The sequence below is a fragment of the Erpetoichthys calabaricus genome, chromosome 4 (genome assembly GCF_900747795.2).
Source record: "Erpetoichthys calabaricus chromosome 4, fErpCal1.3, whole genome shotgun sequence".
NCBI classification, from domain to species: Eukaryota; Metazoa; Chordata; class Cladistia; order Polypteriformes; family Polypteridae; genus Erpetoichthys; species Erpetoichthys calabaricus.
The window spans coordinates 294,400,879-294,427,949 of record NC_041397.2 but is presented as its reverse complement, the minus strand read 5'-3'; the positions used below and the strand labels follow the sequence as shown (position 1 = coordinate 294,427,949).

The following is a 27,071-nucleotide window of genomic DNA, read 5'->3' as shown; positions in this document are numbered from 1 at the left end:
AACACCCTGCGAGGGTCCCCAATGTCTCACACTGCTGCACTTATAAAAGAGCCATGTTGTTGAACCCCTAGAGGGGAATGTCGCTGTATACAATCATGAGCTGGCTGGTTCGATCCCCACTTTTAACTCGCTACATAAACTGAAAGAATTTTAAACCAATCTGTGCCTCAAGTCTGGAAATATGGAAACAAAATGGGCTCACAAACAACCAAGGTGCTATAATAAAATCACAAGGTCACCAGTTTAATGGTCACGGCTGCTTCGCTGTGTGACTCTCAACAAGTTCTTTACCTGAAGACATACAATATTACAATCATCAAGGCCCTCAGCATCACGCTCACCATGGAAAGGCACTACATAAAAACATAAGCTGACCTCTTGAAGTCCCACTGTCACTTCACTCTGTGATTCCCAGAAGTTCTCCACTTGTTACTTCAAATATACAAATAGGGAGGCAAGCGTTATGATGAGGAGACGTGCAGACAACACAAAGACGATGGCGCAGTCCTCCTTTTGAACTTATTATGACCTCATGCAAGTCACCTGGAATCCACCTACTAATGTTTAAATATACACTGAATGACGGTATTCTTGTATGCATACTGTGGCGCCAGAGGCGCTCATTTTGGTGAGGCGCTATATAAATCATTACTTGCCACCTCTAAATCAATAACCGATTCTCACCTAAGAATTGTGGTCCAAAATGAAATCAATGTAAACAAATGTGCTACAGCTGACACATGCCCTGGGATGGTGCTCCTCATGCAGGCTAAGGCACTATATATACTGTCACAGGGCAGTTAGTTCAAAACCACATCTGTCTTACAATACAGTATGGCTCTGAACAAGTCACTCCACCTGCCTGAGCGCCAAATGCAGAGACACACAGTCAACCAGACTGCAACTGTAAAAAGGGCACAGAGTTGTGCTCACCACTAAAATGTGCTATACAAAGGCATCACGACAGCGGTTCGATTCTCTTATTACAACTGTACACGAGCCATGGTACGGCACTAGATAGATAGATAGATAGATAGATAGATAGATAGATAGATAGATAGATAGATAGATAGATAGATAGATAGATAGATAGATAGATAGATGTGAAAGGCACTATATAATAGATAGATAGATAGATAGATAGATAGATAGATAGATAGATAGATAGATAGATAGATAGATAGATAGATGTGAAAGGCACTATATAATAGATAGATAGATAGATAGATAGATAGATAGATAGATAGATAGATAGATAGATAGATAGATAGATAGATAGATAGATAGATAGATAGATGTGAAAGGCACTATATAATAGATAGATAGATAGATAGATAGATAGATAGATAGATAGATAGATAGATAGATAGATAGATAGATAGATAGATGTGAAAGGCACTATATAATAGATAGATAGATAGATAGATAGATAGATAGATAGATAGATAGATAGATAGATAGATAGATAGATAGATAGATAGATGTGAAAGGCACTATATAATAGATAGATAGGATGTGAAAGGCACTACATGATAGATAGACAGATAGATAGATAAGAAAGGCCTTGTGTAATAGATAGATAGATAGATAGGAAAGGCACAATATAATAAATAGATAGATAGATGTTAAAGGCACTATACAGTATAATAGATAGATAGATATGAAAGGCCCTGTGTAATAGATAGATAGAGATTAAAGGCAATATATAACAGATAGATATGAAAGGCACTATATAATAGTTTAGATAGATAGATAGATAGATAGATAGATAGATAGATAGATAGATAGATAGATAGATAGATAGATAGGAAAGGCACTATATAATAGATAGATAGATGTTAAAGGCACTATGTGATAGCTAGATAGAGATTAAAGGCAATATATAATAGATAGATATGAAAGGCATTATACAGTATAATAGATAGATGTGAAAGGAACTATATAATAGATAGATAGATAGATATGCAAGGCCTTGTATAACAGTACATAGAGATTAAAGGCAATATATAATAGATAGGCACTATACAGTATAATAGATAGATAGATACAGTAGATAGATATGAAAGGCCCTGTGTAATAGATAGATAGAGATTAAAGACAATATATAACAGATAGATATGAAAGGCACTATATAATAGTTTAGATAGATAGATAGTTAGATAGATAGATAGGAAAGCCACTATATAATAGATAAATAGATAGAGATGGCCCTATATAATAGATAGATTGATAGATAGGAAAGACACTATATAATAGATAGATAATAAAATCATTATTTGACAAACTTTGACAAAGCTTTTTCTCATATCAACTTACAACATTTGAGAGATACTGTACAATCATTTTTCCAATTGGATGCCAAGGAGGTGAAGTGACCTGCTGGTGGTGGCTCAGTGTCAGTGGCTGGATTTAAACCCGCTCTGCCTGCCCTGCCTATATACGCATTTCAGACTGACCCCAATCTTTCTGTATGACCCTAAAGAAGACACTTCATCTAGCTGTGCTTCAATTATAGAGATATAAGAGATACAGAACCAAATGAAGTGTAATTGTAAAATGGCCATGGAGTTATACCCACTAAGGAAAGGTGCTATATAAAACCATAAACGTATCCTTTCAGTGACTCTGCAAAAGTTGTTTGTCTATCTGAGCTCCAAATGTGGAATTACAGAAACCCCTGGACTTATGAATGACTTTGGGTGGTCCTCACTATGGTGCTCTCTATTGTGCAATAGTGCCCCCTAGTGACTGCAGTTATTTTTTCTTTTCACATTTGTCAAAGCTTTAATTACCAACGTCATTATGTCATTTTCTCTGGTGGGCTGGCGCCCTGCCCAGGGTTTGTTTCCTGCCTTGTGCCCTGTGTTGGCTGGGATTGGCTCCAGTGGACCCCCGTGACCCTGTAGTTAGGATATAGCGAGTTGGATAATGGATGGATTATGTAATTTTTCCACTTAGAGCAGATACTCAAGTACCAGTAGAGCCAAGTTTCCCATGAAAAGCCATCCACCGACACGGGGGTCTCAAGGTCGACGCGGCCAACTTCTCATTCCTAAAGGTTATCCTGCCTGCAATTCATTTTCATACACATTAACCTTCTTGTGCAGAAATGAAAGCCAAAAGGGCTGACGGAATTTTTTTGCAGGATCATTACCAATCCCCAGCTTCCTTCATGTGTAACAGCAAGATAAATTGTCGATGGTTAATGACAGATTATGTAGATTTGCCATCTGCCAGGGTGGCATTGACATTTCCAATCAATAAAAAACGAGAGCAGCTCATTGTCGTCTTTCATTAGTAGTCAGCTGTTCACCAAATCAAATGTCACCATGGCAGTCAGAGATGTTTGACACGCATACTGACATGTGCAAAAAAAAAAATGATGACCAGCTGCATTCTGTCAACCTGTCATCATTCCTCGAGGACACGGTGCAGACGAGACGATTGACAGAGCGAGGTGATGGTGATCGTGTGGTCACAAGTGAAGGCCTCTGGTCAGATAAGGTCACCGCAGTCCAATTGAAGTCAATTTCAAGTACAACAGTGACATTGAACAACAGCACAGCAACAGAAGTCGCCACTGGACAAATCGGTCACGCAGATGTGCTGTAATAGGCAAAATAATAAATTGCAAAAAAAATACAAATCACCTTTCTATAGGCGGCACGGTGGTGCAGTGGGTAGCGCTGCTGCCTCGCAGTTAGGAAACCTGGGTTCACTTCCCTGTCCTCCCTGTGTGGAGTTTGCATGTTCTCCCCGTGTCTGTGTGGGTTTCCTCTGGGTGCCCTAGTTTCCTCCCACAGTCCAAAGACATGCCGGTTAGGTGGATTGGCAATTCTAAATTGTCCCTAGTGTGTGCTTGGTGTGTGGGTGTGTGTGCGTGTGCCCTGCGGTGGGTTGGCTTGGTTTGTTTCTTGCCTTGCACCCTGTGTTGGCTGGGACTGGCTCCAGCAGACCCCCTTGACCCTGTGTTAGGATATAATGGGTTGGAAGTTGACTGACTGACTGACTGACCTTTCTATAGTTTCTGGGGGCTTTGTTGGGACCACTGGAGTTCCAAAAGGCAGCTGATGTCAGCCAGCTCGCCACTCATTCTCCACTGCAGCCGCTCAGTAAGGCATTAGGGTGCAAGCAAAGAATGACAACTCTGGCAGAAGACAGCGTCCGTTGGCCCTTCACTGACTGTGACACACACGCTCCACTCAAGTGCCACCATGACACTGCAATGGGACAGGCCATGGGGAAGATGTAGGATCATCAAAGAAGGCAGTCACTAGAGTGTGACAAGGCAATATGGAGAGACTCGGCGGCAGCAGCACCTCCAATTAAGTGTACCTTAGAAGAAGAAAAGAACAGACATAAATGGGACATCCAGAGGAGTGGGGGGGGGGCTGGTGGCTAAATACACAGCCCACTAACTCTTAGTCCAATGACGATTTTAACATAGACCGATCAAGAGCCACATACCTGTGAAAGGCACTATATAATATATGGGTGTATAATGACAGACACTATATAATAGATACATGTGGAAAACACTCCATGACAAACAGACAGACATAAAATGCACTATATAATCAGTGTGTAAAGCGTCATACAATAAATGCCTAACATACTATTTGATAGATAGAATTTGAAAGGCACTACATAACGTATATAAATATGAATGACACTTTATCTCTCTATATATAATATCCAACATCTGTCTGCTTTTCATAAGAAAACTACTTAATGGATTTAGATCGGGTGTTTTTTTTTCAAGAATTTGCTTGAACATTCCGGTTAATTTTGCGACTTCTCTCATCGAGCTAAGAATTATGGTTTGCTTGCAGGTACCGATTTATTTGCACGAATACGAGAGACACGGGGCGGGGCCTTCCTCACTCCAGCTGCAGCCTCGGGGAGTACCTTACCTCCGCTTAGCTAGCGAACGAGAGAACTACTTAACGGATTGAGATCGGGTTTTTTTTCTAGAATTTGCTTGAACATTCCAGTTGATTTTGCGAGTTCTCTCATAGTGCAAAGTATCATAGTTTGCTTGCAGGAGCGATACATTCACGCTAATCCAAGAGAGGCTGTGCGCCGAGGGGAGGGGTAAGCGTGACGTCAGGAGCGGGAAGCTGTCCTGTTTCACTAATACGCGGGGGACGGCTAGTAATAGATAAATATGAAAAACAGTATATAACAGATAGGAAAGGAATTATGTAATAGATGTGTAAAGTACTGTTTGATAAATGGATCTGGAAAGAACTATATAAAAGATAGATATATAATGCACTTTGTAACATATAGATGTACAGTATATGGCACTATATACAGTGGTGTGAAAAACTATTTGCCCCCTTCCTGATTTCTTATTCTTTTGCATGTTTGTCACACAAAATGTTTCTGATCGTCAAACACATTTAACCATTAGTCAAATATAACACAAGTAAACACAAAATGCAGTTTGTAAATGGTGGTTTTTATTATTTAGGGAGAAAAAAAAATCCAAACCTACATGGCCCTGTGTGAAAAAGTAATTGCCCCCTGAACCTAATAACTGGTTGGGCCACCCTTAGCAGCAATAACTGCAATCAAGCGTTTGCGATAACTTGCAATGAGTCTTTTACAGCGCTCTGGAGGAATTTTGGCCCACTCATCTTTGCAAAATTGTTGTAATTCAGCTTTATTTGAGGGTTTTCTAGCATGAACCGCCTTTTTAAGGTCATGCCATAGCATCTCAATTGGATTCAGGTCAGGACTTTGACTAGGCCACTCCAAAGTCTTCATTTTGTTTTTCTTCAGCCATTCAGAGGTGGATTTGCTGGTGTGTTTTGGGTCATTGTCCTGTTGCAGCACCCAAGATCGCTTCAGCTTGAGTTGACGAACAGATGGCCGGACATTCTCCTTCAGGATTTTTTGGTAGACAGTAGAATTCATGGTTCCATCTATCACAGCAAGCCTTCCAGGTCCTGAAGCAGCAAAACAACCCCAGACCATCACACTACCACCACCATATTTTACTGTTGGTATGATGTTCTTTTTCTGAAATGCTGTGTTCCTTTTACGCCAGATGTAACGGGACATTTGCCTTCCAAAAAGTTCAACTTTTGTCTCATCAGTCCACAAGGTATTTTCCCAAAAGTCTTGGCAATCATTGAGGTGTTTCTTAGCAAAATTGAGACGAGCCCTAATGTTCTTTTTGCTTAACAGTGGTTTGCGTCTTGGAAATCTGCCATGCAGGCCGTTTTTGCCCAGTCTCTTTCTTATGGTGGAGTCGTGAACACTGACCTTAATTGAGGCAAGTGAGGCCTGCAGTTCTTTAGACGTTGTCCTGGGGTCTTTTGTGACCTCTCGGATGAGTCGTCTCTGCGCTCTTGGGGTAACTTTGGTCGGCCGGCCACTCCTGGGAAGGTTCACCACTGTTCCATGTTTTTGCCATTTGTGGATAATGGCTCTCACTGTGGTTCGCTGGAGTCCCAAAGCTTTAGAAATGGCTTTATAACCTTTACCAGACTGATAGATCTCAATTACTTCTGTTCTCATTTGTTCCTGAATTTCTTTGGATCTTGGCATGATGTCTAGCTTTTAAGGTGCTTTTGGTCTACTTCTCTGTGTCAGGCAGCTCCTATTTAAGTGATTTCTTGATTGAAACAGGTGTGGCAGTAATCAGGCCTGGGGGTGGCTACGGAAATTGAACTCAGGTGTGATACACCACAGTTAGGTTATTTTTTAACAAGGGGGGCAATTACTTTTTCACACAGGGCCATGTAGGTTTGGATTTTTTTTTCTCCCTAAATAATAAAAACCATCATTTACAAACTGCATTTTGTGTTTACTTGTGTTATATTTGACTAATGGTTAAATGTGTTTGATGATCAGAAACATTTTGTGTGACAAACATGCAAAAGAATAAGAAATCAGGAAGGGGGCAAATAGTTTTTCACACCACTGTAGTAAATAGATGTGCAAGGTACTATGTCATAGATAGATTGCGAATGAAAGGCACAATTTAATAGATGTGTAAGGCACTATAAAGTAGCTATGTAAGGTACTATATAGCAGATATGAAAGGCACAATATGATAAGATGTTTAAGATGCTATATAACAAATAGATGCGTAATATACCATGCGATAGAGATGAAAATTCACTATCACTATATGATAGATTTTTAAGACACTAAATAACAGACAGATGAGAAAGGCACTATATAGTAGATATATACAAGTAAAGTATTATGTGATAGATTTATATGAAAGGCACTACATGTATATGATAGATAGATAGATAGATAGATAGATAGATAGATAGATAGATAGATAGATAGATAGATAGATAGATAGATAGATAGATAGATATGAAAGGCACTATATAAGATAGATAGATAGATAGATAGATAGATAGATAGATAGATAGATAGATAGATAGATAGATAGATAGATAGATAGATAGATAGATAGATAGATAAGACACTATATGATAGATAAGGCACTATACGATAGATAAATAGAAAGAAAGGCACTATATATAATAATATATACACTTGAAGGCATTAATATACTAGATACAGACAATAGGCACTATATGGTAGAAATAAATGTTTCTTTATAATAAAAAGATCATGAGAGGTAAATAGATGTGAAAGACACTATAAAGTAGATATGTAAGGTACTATATAGCAGATATGTAAGACACAATATAATAAGATGTTTAAGATGCTATATAACAGATAGATGTGTAATATGCCATGTAATAGAGATGAAAGGGCACTATATGATAGATATTTCAGACACTAAATAACAGATAGATGAGAAAGGAACTATATAGTAGATATATACAAGTAGATATTATGTGATAGATATGAAAGGCACTATATAATAGATAAATAGGACACACTATATGAGAAGACAAATATTTCTTAATTGCACATAGATGATCATGAGAGGTAGAGAGACGTGAGAGGCACTATATGACAGACATGAACGTTACTGTATGACACATGGCTCATGAGTAGTAAATAGATGTGCAAGTCTCTTTACAGTAGATAGAGAGATGTGAAAGGCGCTATATAACTGACAGAGAGCACATCCTGAGGTGGTGTTTTCTTTCCTTCTTTGTCCCTTTTCTTTCCGCCATGACTTGCAGCTCTTTTGTCTTTGCACGATACGACTAAGGGTGACTTTGTTCGTAGACTTGCATGACAATAATCAGGTGGCTACGCTAGTGTAAACTATTCACTGTTCTTTTGTGTATTTTCTCTACCTACTCATTCTCATACAAAGTGGTGAGGTGGTGCAACTCATAACAAGTCAATAATACTTACCATTCGTTGAAAATGTACAAAAAATATAAATGGCCGAAGCAGATTTGCATCTACCATCATCATCAGACACAACTGATTTCTTTAAGTATACATTTAATTTCAAATCGGCGCTTTTGGTGCATGTCATTAGTCTAAGTGTTTGCCTTTCCAAAGTACATTAAAAATAAAGGCGTCTCATAAGTGACTTTAATGTTACATTCTTCTTGCTCTTAATTATTAGCTCATTTCACAAGTGTCTAGGCTGCAGCCTGCTCCTTAACTACAAGCGACGCTGGTAACGTGCCACCTAATTGTCACACTTTGTGGCCTTTATTTGGACGCAGTAGAAGAGTGGGCCGCTCATTTTCATTCGAAGTCCTGCTTTTCCTGCCCTGTGTGCCGTTCACATGTTCTCGCCACATCGGTGAGGGGTTTCCTTTGAATACCTCAGTGGTGGCCATGTTTGGTTTGACTGGCGACTCTCAGCTGGTCCTGTGTTGGTGGGCCCTGTGCCTGACTGAAGCCCCTTCTGGGTTGTTTGCTGCCCTGCACCCAGTGTTTCCAGAGTGCACTCTCCAGACCCCCTATTGCCTGGATCTGGTTGGCGTGTTTTACTGTACGTGGCCTGCCTTCTCAAATACCATGTAAACCCTTTTACTGGATAGGGAGAGCAGGTTACTGGTCTCTGGGACTTCTGATTAAAAGACATAAACTTCTCTGCCAAAAACCCAATTATTTGGCCTGGTAAGCCCTTATTAACTATGGTAAGGATTTCACAGTCCGCACATGTCCGCTGCTCTCTGTTCGACTGCTCAGCTGAGCACACGCTTTTAGTAGCCACAGGTAGAAGAATCCAAGATCAGCGTCCTGAGGTAAATAAATGCACGGCCAACACATTATTCCCTTTCCCTGGTTGAAATAATCTGTTTCAATATTTGAGAAATCGCTAAATGTATATTGAAGAACTGAACGTATAGTGCTGAGCTCAGAAGCACAATCTCAGGAGCGGTAAGGCATTCAAACTACAGTGCGCTGCATAGCTTGATGACTTTTAAGGTTAACGAGAAACCTGTCACAATAATTAACTTTATTGAACTAAAACTACCTGCGATATCATCAGTGCAGCAGCACTGAGTGTGAGGCAAGAAGTACACACACACTGCCCGTCATTGGCAGAACTCGATCAGCACACACTGCCCGTCATTGTCAGGGCTCAACCACCACACACTGCCCGTCATTGGCAAGGTTCAACCACCACACACTGCCTGTCATTGGCAAGGCTCAATCAGCACACACTGCCCGTCATTGGCAAGGCTCAATCAGCACACACTACCAGTCATTGGCAGGGCTCAACCACCACACACTGCCCATCATTGGCAGAACTCGATCAGCACACACTGCCCGTCATTGGCAGAACTCGATAAGCATACACTACCAGTCATTGGCAGGGCTCAACCACCACACACTGCCCGTCATTGGCAAGGCTCAACCACCACACACTGCCTGTCATTGGCAAGGCTCAATCAGCACACACTGCCCGTCACTGGCAGAACTCGATCAGCACACACTACCAGTCATTGGCAGGGCTCAACCACCACACACTGCCCATCATTGGCAGAACTCGATCAGCACACACTGCCCATCATTGGCAGAACTTGATCAGCACACACTACCAGTCATTGGCAGGGCTCAACCACCACACACTGCCCATCATTGACAGGGCTCAATCAGCACACACTGCCCGTCATTGGCAAGGTTCAATCAGCACACACTACCAGTCATTGGCAGGGCTCAACCACCACACACTGCCCATCATTGGCAGAACTCGATCAGCACACACTGCCCGTCATTGGCAGAACTCGATCAGCACACACTGCCCGTCATTGGCAGAACTCGATAAGCATACACTACCAGTCATTGGCAGGGCTCAACCACCACACACTGCCCGTCATTGACAGGGCTCAATCACCACACACTACCAGTCATTGGCAGGGCTCAACCACCACACACTGCCCGTCATTGACAGGGCTCAATCACCACACACTACCAGTCATTGGCAGGGCTCAACCACCACACACTGCCCATCATTGGCAGAACTCGATCAGCACACACTGCCTGTCATTGGCAGAACTCGATCAGCACACACTACCAGTCATTGGCAGGGCTCAACCACCACACACTGCCCGTCATTGACAGGGCTCAATCACCACACACTGCCCGTCATTGGCAGAACTCGATCAGCACACACTGCCCGTCATTGGCAGAACTCGATCAGCACACACTGCCCGTCATTGGCAGGGCTCAACCACCACACACTGCCCGTCATTGACAGGGCTCAACCACCACACACTGCCCGTCATTGACAGGGCTCAACCACCACACACTGCCTGTCATTGGCAGAACTCGATCAGCACACACTGCCCGTCATTGGCAGGGCTCAGTTACACAGAGTCTGCTGTGTGCGATCCAGTACTAGAAACATACCCTCCCTGGCCACTTTATTAGGTACAGCTGTCCAACTGCTTGTCAACACGAATATCTCATCAGCCAATCACATGGCAGCAGCTCAATGCACATCGGCCTGTCAAGATGACCTGCTGAAGTTCAAACTGACCATCAGAACTGGGAAGAAAGGGGACTGACGTGACTCTGAACGTGGCCTGGTTGTTGGTGCCAGATGGGCTGCTCGCAGTATTTCACAAACTGCTGATCTGTTGGGATTTTCACGCATAACCATCTGTATGGTTTACACAGAATGGTGTAAAAAAGGGAAAAATATCCAGTGAGTGGCAGAATGGCAGCGAGGTTACTCACCTTATACTGGTTATGTGTGTGCATGGGACTTTGTCTTCTCTCAATATTTTCACAGACTGACTGAGCCTCCTGCCATGCCAGTCCAGCACCCCTGATGTGGTCCTCCACCTCGGGTCTGAGTTCATTTTCTCCAAACCTTGGAGCCACAGCCAGTGTAGCCCTCCATTCTGCTTATGTTATTGGCCTCCCCATTCTGTTTACCAGTCCTAAAGCCAGTGGCATGAAGCTGACATGGCTGGGTAGCCATGGCTGTGGATTACACACATGATGAAAGAGGCCCAGCTGCTTGTTTTACTCATTCATTTGAAATCACCTTGATCAAATATTCCACAGCAACCTTATGATGGACTGGCATCCCACCTTGATCCTCTGACCATGTAGTGGAATAAGCCGGTTCAGAAAAGGCACAGTTGTTGAAAGAAAAACGTCTTAAAATAAATGTTGCGCCATCTGTTGGAAAAACATTTGCAATGCTTGAAGAGGTAGTGGCGCACAATGTGGATTCCAATGCCTCTGACACCGTGCTGCAAATATGGTGCCCTCCTTCGGATGAGACGTAAAACCGAGGGCCTGACTCTCTCTCGTCATTAAAGATCCCTGGGCATCTTTCGAGAAGAGTCGAGTGTATCTCGATGTCCAGGCTAAATTGCCCAGCATGGCCCCATCCATTCTGTCCCCTTAATCATCCTCTATCCCCGATTGGCTATCTGCTCCTCCTAACATTTAAAAACTAGCGTTCTTTACTAAACGCACCAAGGCACTAAATCTGAAGTGCTTTGCAAAAATGTGCATTGATGTTTTAAAGCTAGCGTGGTGAACCAAGGTAACACATCAGGAGCTTTTAGGGAATAATTGAACATGTATTTCTAATGCAAAAAAACATGAATTTAATCATATGAAAAAGTAAACACACCTTTTAATTGTATGGCTTTACAAATCAGGACATAATCGATTAGCAGCACTTGGCTCTAAGCACCTCCTTAATTAGCAGAAAGGGGTGCACTTACTTTTTCACACATGGCTTTTGTATGCTGGCTTACTTGAATAACTGATGACCAGATGAACTGTGGCTAGCGTGTACTGTTTGTCACTTGACGTGAGTGTTTTGGACTCAGTGAGGATATGGATGATGATTGCTAGTTATAGATTCATATAGAAGACCCTAGAATCGAAAGGGGGTACCTGCTGTTAGACACACACACACACACACACACACACACACGTTTGCCAGTAGCTGGCTTGTTTTTTGTTAATAAAACATAACAAGATGAAATGTTGTTATGCCTCACTTGCAAATAGATTTATTTCATTTCAGGACGTGTTGACAGCTCGGTTACTGTTACCTGCAGCACATCATCATACATTTAACCACAGAGTAGAAACTCACTTTTCCACGCACGATGTTGAGCCTGATACTGAAGAAGGAAAAAAACAAAAAGGCTTTGCTCCCAGCAAATGGAAAAGACTGTTGAAATGGATATTCTCCCAATCATGACCCATTCCTAATGTATGCTTTTACTTATTAAATCACAGGTTTGATGTGCCACCTCCTATTTTGGGATAGGATAACCCTGGGACTGCGGTGGGCTGGCATCCTGCCTGAGGTTTGTTTCCTGCCTTGCGCCCTGTGTTGGCTGAGATTGGCTCCAGCAGACCCCGTGACCCTGTAGTTAGGATATAGCGGGTTGGATAATGGATGGATGGATAACCCTGGGAGGTTCCATCCATTGCAATATGTTTATGGAGAGGCAGAAGGCACTATTAAAACAGATGGTTAGAGCAATTTTTAAAACTGAATGGCATTAAACAAGAAATACAAAGACATAAATATCAGCAATATGCACATGAAAGGCACTATATAATTAATAGATAGATCTGAAGGTGATACATAATACATACATATGAAAGGCACTGAACAGTACATCTGAAAAGTGCCATAGAGCAGATATATAGATACTGTATAAAAAGCACCAAATAAAGATAGATAGATAGATAGATAGATAGATAGATAGATAGATAGATAGATAGATAGATAGATAGATAGATAGATAGATAGATAGATAGATAGATAGATAGAACTAAATATTGCCGTACTACAGATATACATACACTCACCGGCCACTTTATTAGGTACACCTTGCTAGTACCAGGCTTAACCCCCTTTTGCCTTCAGAACTGCTGCAATTGTTCGTGGCACAGATTCAACAAGGTGCTGGACAGATTCCTCAGAGATTTTGGACCCATTTTGACATGACGGCATCACGCATTTGCTGCAGAATGTCGGCTGTACCTCCATGATGCGACTCTCCCGTTCCATCACATCCCAAAGGAGCTCTATTGGACTGAGATCGGGTGACTGTGGAGGCAATTTGAGTCCAGTGAACTCATTGCCATGTTCAAGAAACCAATTTGAGATGATGTGAGCTTTGTGACATGGTGTGTTATCCTTCTGGAAGGAGCTATCAGAAGACAGACACACTGCAGTAGGTTGTTTGACAGTGTCTATAAGCCAAAATGCATTGAGTTGCTGCTATGTGATTGGCTGATTAGATATCTATGTTAACAACCAGTTGAACAGGTGTACCTAATAAAGATCTGAAAGATAGACAGATGTGAAAGGCACTATAGATAGATAGATAGATAGATAGATAGATAGATAGATAGATAGATAGATAGATAGATAGATAGATAGATAGATAGATAGATAGATAGATAGATAGATAGATAGATAGATGTGAAAGGCACTATATAATACATAGATAGATAGATATGAAAGGTACTATATAATAGATAGATAGATGTGAAAGGCACTATATAACATATAGATAGATAGATAGATAGATAGATAGATAGATAGATAGATAGATAGATAGATAGATAGATAGATAGATAGATAGAAAAAGCACTATATGATAGATAGATATAAAGAGCACTATATGATAGATAGATAGATAGATAGATAGATAGATAGATAGATAGATAGATAGATAGATAGATAGATAGATAGATAGATAGATAGATAGATATAAAAAGCACTATATGATAGATACTGTAGATATAAAGAACATTATATGATAGATAGATATAAAAAGCACTATATGATAGATAGATAGATAGATAGATAGATAGATAGATAGATAGATAGATAGATAGATAGATAGATAGATAGATAGATAGATAGATAGATATAAAAAGCACTATATGATAGATACTGTAGATATAAAGAACATTATATGATAGATAGATATAAAAAGCACTATATGATAGATAGATAGATAGATAGATAGATAGATAGATAGATAGATAGATAGATAGATAGATAGATAGATAGATAGATAGATAGATAGATAGATAGATAGTAATGGTGCTATAAAAATAGCCACTAATGTGTACATAAAGTCTAGCAGTACTTCACCGTATAATAAGCCTTAGATTCTTTTATGTGGGCTTTTTAAATGGTCTACCCTCAATGCCCGTTTTATCTAAATGCCAGTGACCATTCTGCTGTACGTGCCCCAGGTGGCTAATTATGTAACGGTACTTTTAAATTTCCTTACACAGGCCTCTTTCATTATATAATGGTACGCTTGCTGTAGTCTCTGCTGCTGAATGAGAAGCCGTGTGGGACTCAGGCATCAGACTTACAAAATAGCACGAGATTTTAATTGAGCTTTATTTCATTTTTTGCAGAAGTGGGTTTGCGCTCCCCTCACTCCCACATCGACACCGTCATCCTTATGGCATGTCTCAGGTCTGCTTAACGCCTCCTCACTTCCAGGTCCTTCCATGTGTGACACTAAGGTCCAAGTTCCCTACTCATGCCTTTAGATTTCTAGTTTACTGCCCCCTAGTGGTTGGTTGTGTCCTCCTGTGTGCCATTAAATAGACCCTATTAGCTGTCCCATGGGAGGTCTCGCTCCTTTTGGGTGTCCCGAGGCCTGTCTCTTACCCTCCTCCTAACACATTTCCTCAGTGACGTGCAACAGGAATTCTGATTAAATATTTGTTTTTGTTCTCTCCAAACGCCAAGTGCACTGCTCTTTGTTACGTCTTACGGGGGGCCTGTGGCAATCATTAATTCTTCATTACAAATCTGCACATAGTTCCTCAGTCTACAGAAGTGTCTATAGAAGGTACACACTGGAAGAAGAGGAGGCAGTCTGTGTACACATGCATTTATTTGAATGAGTCAAAGTGATTTTGTTTGATCAGCTGTCAGCTTTTTAATGGTGAATGTTGTGTTATTTTTTTTGGTAAAGCAGACACAATCTGGAATCAGGAGGGGAGAATCTGAGTTGTATCCCCTAGGATGGTGAATTTCCTAAATATGGTTTAATTGGGGGTGTTGATGCCAGACTAATTACTGGGCCAGGCTGAGCACCACGGGGTTGGAGAGTGGAGAATGCCACAAAAGTCCTGGATTTTTATAAATGGCATTGAAACATGCTAGCTTATTCCTGAAGTTTCAATGACAAAAGCAGAGAGATTGGAGTTTTGCGAATCAGAGCAGAATTGACCATTTCAGTCCTGGTGTTTCTTAGATGTCTTGAGTTTGACTGCCTAGAGTGGACAGTCTTATATAGATCTTAGACTTTGATGATCCAAAGCGGAGTGTCCCATCTAAATCTTGGGACTATCATGTGTTGAGTGGTGCACTATATCTAAATTCTTAAGCTACATGCACTTGTTAAAATTCCCAAGTTTAATAAAGTCGGTTAGATTTACCCACCCAGAACCTGAAGTCTCATAAAAAAGAGGGGGAAAGCTCCATTTAAACCCTGGATTTTTAAAGATTCAAGACGAATGTCCAACTAAATTCTAGAGTTTCATAGATCCGAACAGAACATTTTGATCGATTGAAATCCTGGAATTTCAAAAGACCAGAGCAGAGAATTCCATCTAAATCCTGGTGTTTCACAAATCAGGGCAGAACGTCCCATTAAATCGTCGAGATTCTTAAACCGAGAGTGGAATTTCCTTCTGAAATCCAAAGTGGAAAGTCCCACGTAGATCCTGGAGTTTCAGAAGCCACAGTGAAGCAGTCTTTTCAGATTTTTGGAGTTGTATATAATAACGCAGAGATTTACCCGCGTAACTCATGGAATTTCATACAAGAGAATGGAACATCCATATAAGTCTTACAGTTTCAAGGACCACAGTGGAAATTCCCATCTAAACCCTGGAGGTTTACAGATCAGAGTGGAAAATTCAATCCAGATCCAAAGTTTCACGGACCAGATTGGAGTGTTCTTTCGAAATTCTAGAGTTGGAGAATCCCAGTTGAATTCCGGAGACTACAAATCATGGTGGAGTGTCCCAACAAAATCTTGAGAGTTTCATGGATCATTCGAGAGTGTCCTTACTAAACTCAGGAGATTGATATTATTAAGCAGAATGGCCCTTCTAATAGCCCAAAGTGTCCATTCCATCTAAATCCTGGAGTCTCAGAGACTAGAATGGAGCATCCCATTTAAAGTAAAGGCTGGAGTTTATCTGACCAGACAGGAGCCTCCCATATATATCCTGGAGCTTCAAACATTAAAGTGAAGAATCCTATTCAAATTCTGGAGTTTGACGAGGTGCAGGTGTATTACGATGTAAATCCTGACCTTAAAAGAACAGAGGGGATCATTTCATCTAATTCCTGGAGTTTTACAGATTACAGTGGAGCAGCCAATCTGAAGGATGGCGTTTAACGGACCGCAAAGGTGCCTCCCATTTAAATTCTGGACTTTCACAGATCAGAGTTTAGTCCTGCAGCTTCATGTAGTAGAGTGGAGCATCTAATTTCTGGAGGTTCACAGATAAAAACAGAGCACCCCATCCAAAGGATGGAGTTTAATGGAGAAAACAGGAGCCTTCCATAGAAATTCTGGAGCTTCACAATACACAATAGGTGGTCAGAAAATCAAGAGTCCACCTTATGAGAAGGATTTAGGAGTCATACTGGACTTGATACTATCAACTTCCAGATAGTGTTCAGAAGCCATTATGAAGTCTAACAGAATGTTAGGTTATATAGCGCCCTGAAGTACAAATCACAGGAGGTTCTGCTCAAGCTTTATAACACACTGGTGAGGCCTCATCTTGAGTATTGTGTGCAGTTTTGGTCTCCATGCTACAAAAAAGGACATAGCAGCACTAGAAAAGGTCCAGAGAAGAGTGATTAGGCTGATTCCAGGGCTACAGGGGGTGAATTATGAGGAAAGATTAAAAGAGCTGAGCCTTTACAGTTTAAGATAAAGAAGATTAAGAGGTGACATGATTGAAGTGTTTAAAATTATAAAGGGAATTAGTCCAGTGGATCGAGACGGTGACTTTAAAATGAGTTCATCAAGAACACGGGGACACAGTTGGAAACTTGTTAAGGGTAAATTTCACACAAACATTAGGAAGTTTTTCTTTACACAAAGAACAATAGACACTTGGAATAAGAGACCAAGTAGTGTGGTAGACAGTAGGACTTTAGGGACTTTCAAAACTTGAGTTGATGTTTCTTTGGAAGAATTAGGTGGATGGCACTGGTGAGCTTTGTTAGGCTGAATGGCCTGTTCTCATCTCCATTGTTCAAATGTTCACATAGCAGAGTGGAGCATTCCAATTCAATTCTGGAGTTTCACATAGCAAAGCTGTGCCACCCGTGTAAATCCTGAGCTTTTACAGTCCAGATTGGAGCATCCCATCTTAATCCTGGAGTTTTGTAGATTTTAGTGGAGCACTCAATCTAAGAGCAGATCTTTAACAGACCTCTGAACACCAGAGTGGAGCATCTCATCTAAAACCCGTAGGTTTACAGATTACAGTGAAACATCCCATCTAAAGAATGGAGTTTAATGGACTAGAAGGGGGCCTCCCACCTAAAAATATATCAGAAATATCAGAGTGGAACATCTCATTTAAACCCCAAAGCCCTGTTCAGTAAAGTGTCCCGCAATCTGACAGTCCAGAGTGGAGTGTCCCATCTAAATCGAGCCCCTTGGATTATACAGATCAGCCTTCGAGAGAACTGGTAATGAAAACAACTCTGAAATGTCTTCTGTGCTCTTGTGTGGTGATGTTGCCAGCTGTACTGACGAGGGCTGGGTGATATGGACTTGAATTGATATTGTGATTATTGTGAACAAAACTGTAATATTTGATCTTTCTCAATATATTCTCTAAACACCTTAAACACTTAAAATCAACATAAACCTGGTACCCATCCATTATCCAACCAGCTATATCCTAACTACAGGGTCACGGGGGTCTGCTGGAGCCAATCCCAGCTAACACAGGGCTCAAGGCAGGAAACAAACCCCAGGCAGGGCGCCAGCCCACCACAGGGCATGCACACACACACCAAGCACATACACTAGGGTCAATTTAGGATCGCCAATGCACCTATCATATACCTTCTATAGTGCCTCTATCATATAGTGCCTTTCATATCTATCTATCTATCTATCTATCTATCTATCTATCTATCTATCTATCTATCTATCTATCTATCTATCTATCTATCTATCTATCTATCTATCTATCTATCTATCTATCTATCTATTTATCTATCTATCTATCTATCTACACACACACTAGGGACAATTTAGGATCGCCAATGCACCTAACTTAACCATGGGGCGCAAAGCAGGAACAAACCTGGACTGTGGGAGTAAACCCACGCAGATACGGGGAGAACATGCAAACTCCACACAGGGAGGACCTGGGAAGCGAACTCTGGTCTCCTTACTGCGAGGCAGCAGCGCTACCCACTGCGCCACCATGGCACCCTAAACCTGGTATACTTTATCATATTAATAATATGAAATATTAACAAAGGAAACTGTGTTTTCCCCCCAAAATTGAAATATTTCATGAATAGCTGTGTCTCAAAGATAATGCTCAAACAACACGTTTTTTCAGCTATTTTTATTTTATGTCTCCTTGACTTCAATTTGAGTTACTCCTTGTATGTATTGTGTTCAATACCTTGCCCGCCAGGGCAGCACAGTGGCACGGTGGTAGCACTGCTGCCTTGCAGTAAGGAGACCAGGGCTCATGTCTTCGGATCCTCCCTGTGTGGAGTCTGCATGTTCTCCCAATGTCTCTGTGGGTTTCCTCTTGGTGCTCTGGTGTCCTTACAACATTCCAAAGACCTGCAGGTTAGGTGGACTGGCGATCCTAAATTGACCCGAGTGTTTGGGGGTGTGAGTGTTTCGACTGGTGCCCTGTCCCAGGTTTGTTCCTGCTTTGCGCCCCATGGCTCCAATGCCCCCTTGTGACCCTGTTCAGGAAGAACAGCCTTTACGACGTAGACATACCTAGCAAGAGCGCTGGAGATTGTATGGATTTTACTTAACGTTAAGGAGAAGTTGTGGAAAATTAAGTGCTGAACATCATGGTATCTGCTTTAGAAACTTAAAGTTAAATATACTGCTCATCCCTAGTAGTGACTAATGAAAAATTTGAAAATGTGGTCCAACAGACTCATGTAGCAGAGCTAGTGCTTAATGTGTAAAGGGTGTGAAACCAGCTATTTATGCTTTTGCATGCCAGATGGCATTCTTACTAATTGCACTCAGTTTAGTCAGTTACCCATGACTTTTCCGTTATAATTTGGATGTGTATCAATCCTTTGTAGTCTAGGGCAGACTTACATACCCGTCCGTCCATGATGGTTCCTCAGGGCAAGGGTTGATCTGCTTTTCTAATCTTTCCAGAATGAGGGAGCTCAATAAGAGGGAACCTCACGGTTAGGCCGTCAGCCAGAACTGGAAAACCCCTGTGTCATTCGAATGCTCAGCTGTTAGGAATCCAAGGGGCATAATGTGACATATGGCTAACGAAAAATGTGCCAGTCCTGTCAAGCAATGATATGACGTCAGGACGGACGGAGATGTCAGTGGTCTTTAATGCACTGAATGTTAAGCATGTGGCCGCCTCATTCACTCTGACAAATCTGTTAGCCCTATTAGCACATTGTCAACGAGGCCTCTGACCTCCCTGAAGAACGAAAAAAACAATCTGTCGTCTAGAAGGAAGGAAAGCAGAGGAATAAATATAAAAGAGCAGCTGCAGGGTGATGGCTTTCTTAATATTACCTATGCCAAGGTAATTGTACTGATAAGGCGTAGCTGGAGGGCAGCAGCATCAGTGCAATAACAGGCATCATCCACCCATCAATCCATCTTCCTTAACTAGCTTATCTGGGGCAGCGAGCATTGGGCGTAAGGCTGGAACAGTCCCTTGAAGGGCACTAGTCCATCACAGAGTGAACACACACACAAATTACAACCAGTTTAACAGCACCAATCCACCTAACTGACATGTCTTTAGACGGTGGGAGGAAACCAACGTGGGGAGAACATGCAAACTATATCCAGACACATGAAAGGCAGGCATTGTAGTCCTGGAGGGCCGCAGTGGCTGCAGGTTTTCATTCAAACCCTTTTCTTAATTAGCGAAATGTTTTTGCTCCTAATTAACTTCTTTTGAATTAATTTTAATTGACTTGGTTTTTAAGAAATGTTCCTCTGAATTGCTTCATTTCTTTCCTTAAATGGCACCCAAACAGAAGTGAAATGTGAAGTGAGGGAGCCAACAGAAGACCATCTAAGTCAGGGCCTCAAACTCCAACCAGTTGCTTAATGAGGCGCCGAGTCTTGTCGTTAATTAAATTCGTTCTTTAATTCCGTGGCTTGTTGCTGCTCTCATTGTGCAATAGCAGAGAGCTGGACAAACTGGCGAGGAAGGCAGGCTCTATTGTAGGCACGGAGCTGGACAGCTTGACATCCGTGGCAGAGCGACGGGCGCTGAGCAGGCTCCTGTCAATCATGGAGAATCCACTGCATCCACTGAACAGGATCATCTCCAGACAGAGGAGCAGCTTCAGCGACAGACTGCTGTCACCGTCCTGCTCCACTGACAGACTGAGGAGATCGTTCCTCCCCCAAACTATTCGACTCTTCAATTCCACCCGGGGGGGTAAACATTAACATTATACAAAGTTATTGTCTGTTATACCGGCATTGTTATCACTCTTTAATTTAATATTGTTTTTATCAGTTTGCTGCTGCTGGAGTATGTGAATTTCCCCTTGGGATTAATAAAGTATCTATCTATCTATCTATCTATCTATCTATCTATCTATCTATCTATCTATCTATCTATCTATCTATCTATCTATCTATCTATCTATCTATCTATCTATCTATCTATCTATCTATCTATCTATCTATCTATCTATCTATTTCTGAAATTGTGGATTTTCCCTTTTCTAAGAGCAGAACAGCATTCCTGAGACCTTCACCTTTCTTTATTTTCAGATCCTGTATGATGGTCACAGTTTGCTGGTCCTGTTTTGGCTCACTTTGTATCTCATTATTGTTTGGCTGCTATTTAAGGGGAAAAGACAATTACGGGGTCTGAGTCTTCATGAGCAAGTCAAATAAAATGAATTCAAAAGAAGTTAATTAGCAGCAAAAACAGGACACTCATTAAGAAAAGGGTTCGAATGAAAACCTGCAGCTACCGCAGCCCTCCAGGACTGGAGTTGGGCACCCCTGATGTACAGTAAAGTGGTAAACTGGAGGTCTGGAGGAATCAAGTACAAGTGGTCTGGCAAACTGATCCCAAACACTAAACTAATAAAACAAAATGAATGATCCTGTTCTTAGTGTGCAGCTCATTTCCATATTCTAATACTAACTAAATGCCAGCCTACATGCCCAGTATGTACAGCAGATTAAATATGTTTCTGGTCCTTGGTGTTACTCGTGAGGACTTACTTTCAAAATTCAATATGGTTAAACTTTTGAGATACCATTTTTTTGTACTACAGTGTAAACTCTTATTGTTTCCCCTTTCTAAAAATGTAGTGAGACGTCAAGCAAAATGACCCCTTTAACTGGCTAACTAAACAGATTACAATATGCAAGCTTTCGAGGAAACTCTTTTATTTAATTTACTCTGCATGTAAAGCGACCTTGGGTTGGGTTTGTGAAAGGTGCTCTATAAATGTAACTTATTATTATTATTATTTTAACTCAGGCCCCTTCTTCAGGTAAGAAGTAATGTTATGTAATAATAATGTAATATACATCTTGCCTGAAGAAGGAGCCTGAGTTGCCACGAAAGCTTGCATATTGTAATCTTTTTTTGTTAGTGTCAGTCATTTTGCTTGACTTCTCACTACATTCATAATGGCTAACACGATGCAACATCCATCCATCCATCCATCCATTTTCCAACCCGCTGAATCTGAACACAGGGTCACGGGGTCTGCTGGAGCCAATCCCAGGGCAGGGTGCCAACCCACTGCAGGACACACACAAACACACCCACACACCAAGCACACACTAGAGCCAATTTAGAATTGCCAATCCACCTAACCTGACTGTGGGAGGAAACCGGAGCGCCCAGAAAAAACCCACGCAGACATGGGGAGAACATGCAAACTTCACGCAGGGAGGACCCGGGAAGCAAACCCGGGTCTCCTAACTGCGAGGCAACAGCGCTACTCACTGATCCACCGTGCCGCCCACATGGTGCAACACCCTAAGTCAAATAAAGCATGAGTGTTATTACTCAAAATTAATAACATTTCAGTATGAACATTGGAAGCAGCACCAAGTTCAAATAGTTACGTGCAAAAAGACACATGGCTGTTGAATTCCTCATTAACAAATTGGACGGCTTGCCCACCTAGCCACCTCAGTATGTTTCCACACCAAGAGGCTTTACTCCTGCCTTCTCCCTCCTTCTCTCACTAGTTTTGTCTTTGAGCTGCCAGATTTTCACGTCATCTTGTGTTGATATTTCTAAGGCTCTGAGGGTCAGGAGATGTACCAAGCTTCATGTAGTCACAGGGACCTGCAGGCACGAGCCTTCTGTTTTGCTGTAAAGGGCCGGGTCTCTATGGCTTGCAACTGAATTTTCCTTGGGCCTGTGCACCCTCTAGTGTCCTGTGGCTGCAATGACACGCTTCCTTTCCAGATTGGTCTTTTCTTTCTGGTGACCTTGTGCCCCCAATTCATCACCCTTCTACTAAAAATATCCAAGAGGTGTCTGACTTCTGTTTTAGCAATGCTAGTGTGCACCCCTTTTTTCCTGCCTTTGACCAACGGCACCCGCCCCTACTTGAAGTTCTCACCCTGGCTGCTCATTTCTAAGGCTGCTTCTGCAATGAGATGTCAAGGCCCAAGTAGGCTAAGCCAAATGAGATTAGTCAGGGTGGCTCAGCTGCCTAATAAGGTCCTGGGTTTGTGCCCTGGGCAGGTCACTGTACTGTATGTGGAGAGTTTGTATGTTCTCCTCATGTGCAAGAGTGGATCCTCCTAAAGTTATGGTGACTAACAATGCTAAATTAATGTGATCTGTGCAGAGTGCCACATGACTTAATATTCGGCTGATGCCTTTATCCAACGTAACTTACAACATCGGAGATATAAATGGTTCCAGGCAGGTGAACTGACTTCCTCATGGTCACACAGTGTCATCCTCTGGGTCTGACGTCCAAAGTCTTAACCACTCTACCTGCCAATATTAAAATAAAAACTGAGCTTTTGATTGATTCACACATCTAAATTTGAGGCTCTGTCCCCGTTGGCACTGCTCTGCCCTTCTTGTTTTATTGCTCTTGCGGAACTGGCTATAAATGATGGGCTTTGTCCCCATTCCCTACTGAAGCTTTTCTTAGGTCAGAGTTCAGGAGTGCTTGACACTCACCAACTTCTAGGGGCCGCCATTGTGACATTTTATTGAAGTCCTCCCTTCCCTGGCCTGATCTGTGACTTGTTTCTTTTTCTGAGACATGACGTTAGGAGAGCTCTGTCACTACTATTTTGGTCGTAAAACACAAAGAACAATCACTCATTCATTATCAGTGCTCATGTTGTCTAATTCACTGTCAAGGAAACACTGGCCTTCACAATACTTTAGATTTTTGTGACTCAATAAAACAATCCCACATTTAGAAAAAAAGGGAAAAGGCAAAAAAAAAAAAAAATGATCTGACCGTCTGCGCATCTCAGTGTGAGCCCCTCTGCTCATTAGATCGCAGGCGGCTTCTGGCATCGATACTCAGACTCCCAGAGCCGGAGGCTCCGCTCAGTAGAGGCAAATTGAAATATCTGATTACTGCAGAAAGTGGCGCTGCATAGAGAAAGGAAAGAAAAGATGGATTGAAGAGAAGTCAGGCGTGTGGAAAGAGGAGGAGACAAAGAAAAGTGTCAGGCCTCACCGCTCAACAGGCGCTCTGCAGCACGGCACCAGGCCAAGTTCACACACATCTCTGCATGGCTTCCGCTCGAGGGGAGCAGGCTGGAACATTCAGAAGGGTCTGCTCATTCAGAGGGATGTGCCGGGTTTGGACGAGCTGACCTACGCGGTGAACTGAAGACCACTTATACTGAATCCTATCTATCTACATGTCTATAGTTTACTGCCTGCCATTATCTATTATACAGCACCTTACACATCTATCGATCTATAAGGGGCTTTTTATATACAGTACTGACAGAACAGTCTGACTATAATCCATTCATCCAGTTATCCAGAGCAAAGGCATGGGGAAGCTGGAGCACAAGGCAGGAACAATCCATGGACAGGCTGGCAGCCCATTGTTGGGGGAATACACACACACACACACACACACACACACACACACACACAGGCCAAGTTAGACTGTGGAAACACCCAGAGAAAACTCATACACACACACAAGGAGAACGTGACAGCTCCACTCCGGGGGCACACAGGACTTGATCCGCCATCTCCTCGGTGCTCCCTCTGACTATAATATGACTTATTTAATTATTTACTTATCAATATGACCCTGTAGTTAGGATATAGCGGGTTGGATAATGGATGGATGGAATATGACAATTTTATAGTCAGTCAGTCATTCTCCAATCCACTATATCCTAACACAGGGTCACTGGGGTTTGCTGGAGCCAACCCCAGCCAGCACAGGGCGCAAGGCAGGAACAAACCCCAGGCAGGGCGCCAGTCCACTGCGCACACACACTAGGGACAATCTAGGATTGCCAATGCACCTAACCTGCATGTCTGTGGACTGTGGGAGGAAACCCACGCAGACACGGGGAGAACATGCAAACTCCTGGGAAGCGAACCCAGGTCTCCTAACTGCAAGGCAGCAGCGCTACCCACTGCGCCACCGTGCCGCCCCAATTTTATAGTGCTATTCGTTATGTATTATATAGTGCTTTTCATATTTATCTATTTGTTATATAGTAGCTTTTGAATCGTTCTATATTATATAATGCAGTAAGATGGCTGCACCGACGAGAGCTCCGAGTCATCTCAGCAAAAAGTTATTATTTATTTTCTTACTACTCACTCTCTTTGTGCGTACTACTTTATCACACTTTCAGTATGACCAGCAAACACTACTGGAACTTGTAATTTTTTTAAAATTATTTTTTAGCTTTATTGGATCTAGGCTGAGTGACTTGTTTTTTCTCGTCATACACATTTCATTGTATGTTGACCCTGTGTTAACCTATATATGACAAATAAACCTAAACCTAAACCTATTATTTATATATCTGCCTATAATATAACGCCTTTCTTATCTATTTTGTATAGCAGCTTTCATTATTTATCTAGATTTCTGCCTATAATGTAATGTTTTTAATTCTTATCTGCACCTATATTTCACTATTATCTACCTATCTGTCAAGTGTCTTTCTATTTTGATCTCATCAAGTCAAGGTACAGGGTGGGACAAAATTATGTGTCTTCAGGACAAACAAACAATGTAGTATAATATATCACCAGGTAGTTTATACAGCATATAACGGGATTCGAAAAATAGTGCAGCAGACGAGACACAGGGCAGTAAATCAATATGTACACACGGCAACATATAGTGCAATTGTGCATAATAATTGGTAATATGATAATAACATACTAGCCAACCCGCGGCGTAGCATACACCGCATAATTATTTATTGATGGGTGAACACTTCCTGAAAGACACAGTTGTCCAAGTGGGGTGGGTTTGAGGATGCGACTGTGAGTGAATGAAAAGATGGAACTCTGGAGAGAGCAACATACAATTGTCCATGACTGGAAACTGGCTCTGTCTTGCGTCTTGCCTGCCATGGTCGGCCGCCTTAGTGAATTATATATATAGATAGAAGAGTATACCATAGAATGCACAGCGTAATAGTAAACTAAATGTAAAAACATTGAATAACACTGAGAAAACCTTGAACAACAGAGAAAACTTAACACTGCAAGAGTTTGTGCTACTGCGGTGGGTTGGCACCCTGCCCGGGATTGGTTCCCTGCCTTGTGCCCTGTGTTGGCTGGGATTGGCTCCAGCAGACCCCCGTGACCCTGTGTTCGGATTCAGCGGGTTGGAAAATGGATGGATGGATGGAGTTTGTGCTATAGCGCTACGAACCGCTCGGTAAAAACACTTTTTTAATGAGTTTTAAGTACAGGGTAAAAAATGAACATTTGAAAAATCTGTAATTTAATAAACCACCAAGAAAGGTAACATTGCAACAATGAACGCTATGAACAAGTGGAAACAAAATCAAGCCCGGTGCATTCTTTAACTGCCTTCTCTGCCTTATGCATCCAGACCCCCCTCTCTCTCTCTCGAGCGCCTGTGTGTGTGTGTGTGTGTGTGTGTCTGTGTCTCTCTCTCTCGCGCGCGTGTGTGTCTCACTCGAGCGCCTGTGTGTGTGTGTGTGTCTCTCTCTCTGCCTGCCCATGGTCAGCTGCTTGGGCTGCCTTAGTGAATTATGGGCGTGGCTCAGTCTTGCGTCTTGCCTGCCATGGGCGTGGCTCTGTCGTGCGTATCCCATGGTTGGCTGCTTAGTGAATTGTTGGTGGGCGGGGCTCTGTCTTGCGTCTTGCCTGCCTATGGTCGGCTACTTTAGTGAATTATATTGTGTGTCTCTCTCGCGCGCCTGTGTGTGTGTCTCTCTCTCTCTCTCTCTCTTGAGCGCCTGTGTGTGTGT

At 42.0% G+C, this 27,071-nt stretch overlaps 1 protein-coding gene across 3 annotated transcripts in view; it reads left to right on the top strand.

The window, feature by feature from the left end:
- Nucleotides 1-27,071, top strand: part of LOC114651263 (neural cell adhesion molecule 2-like) — a 1,104,951-nt gene that overhangs the window by 397,122 nt on the left and 680,758 nt on the right. The gene's annotated exons all lie outside the window — the stretch shown is intronic.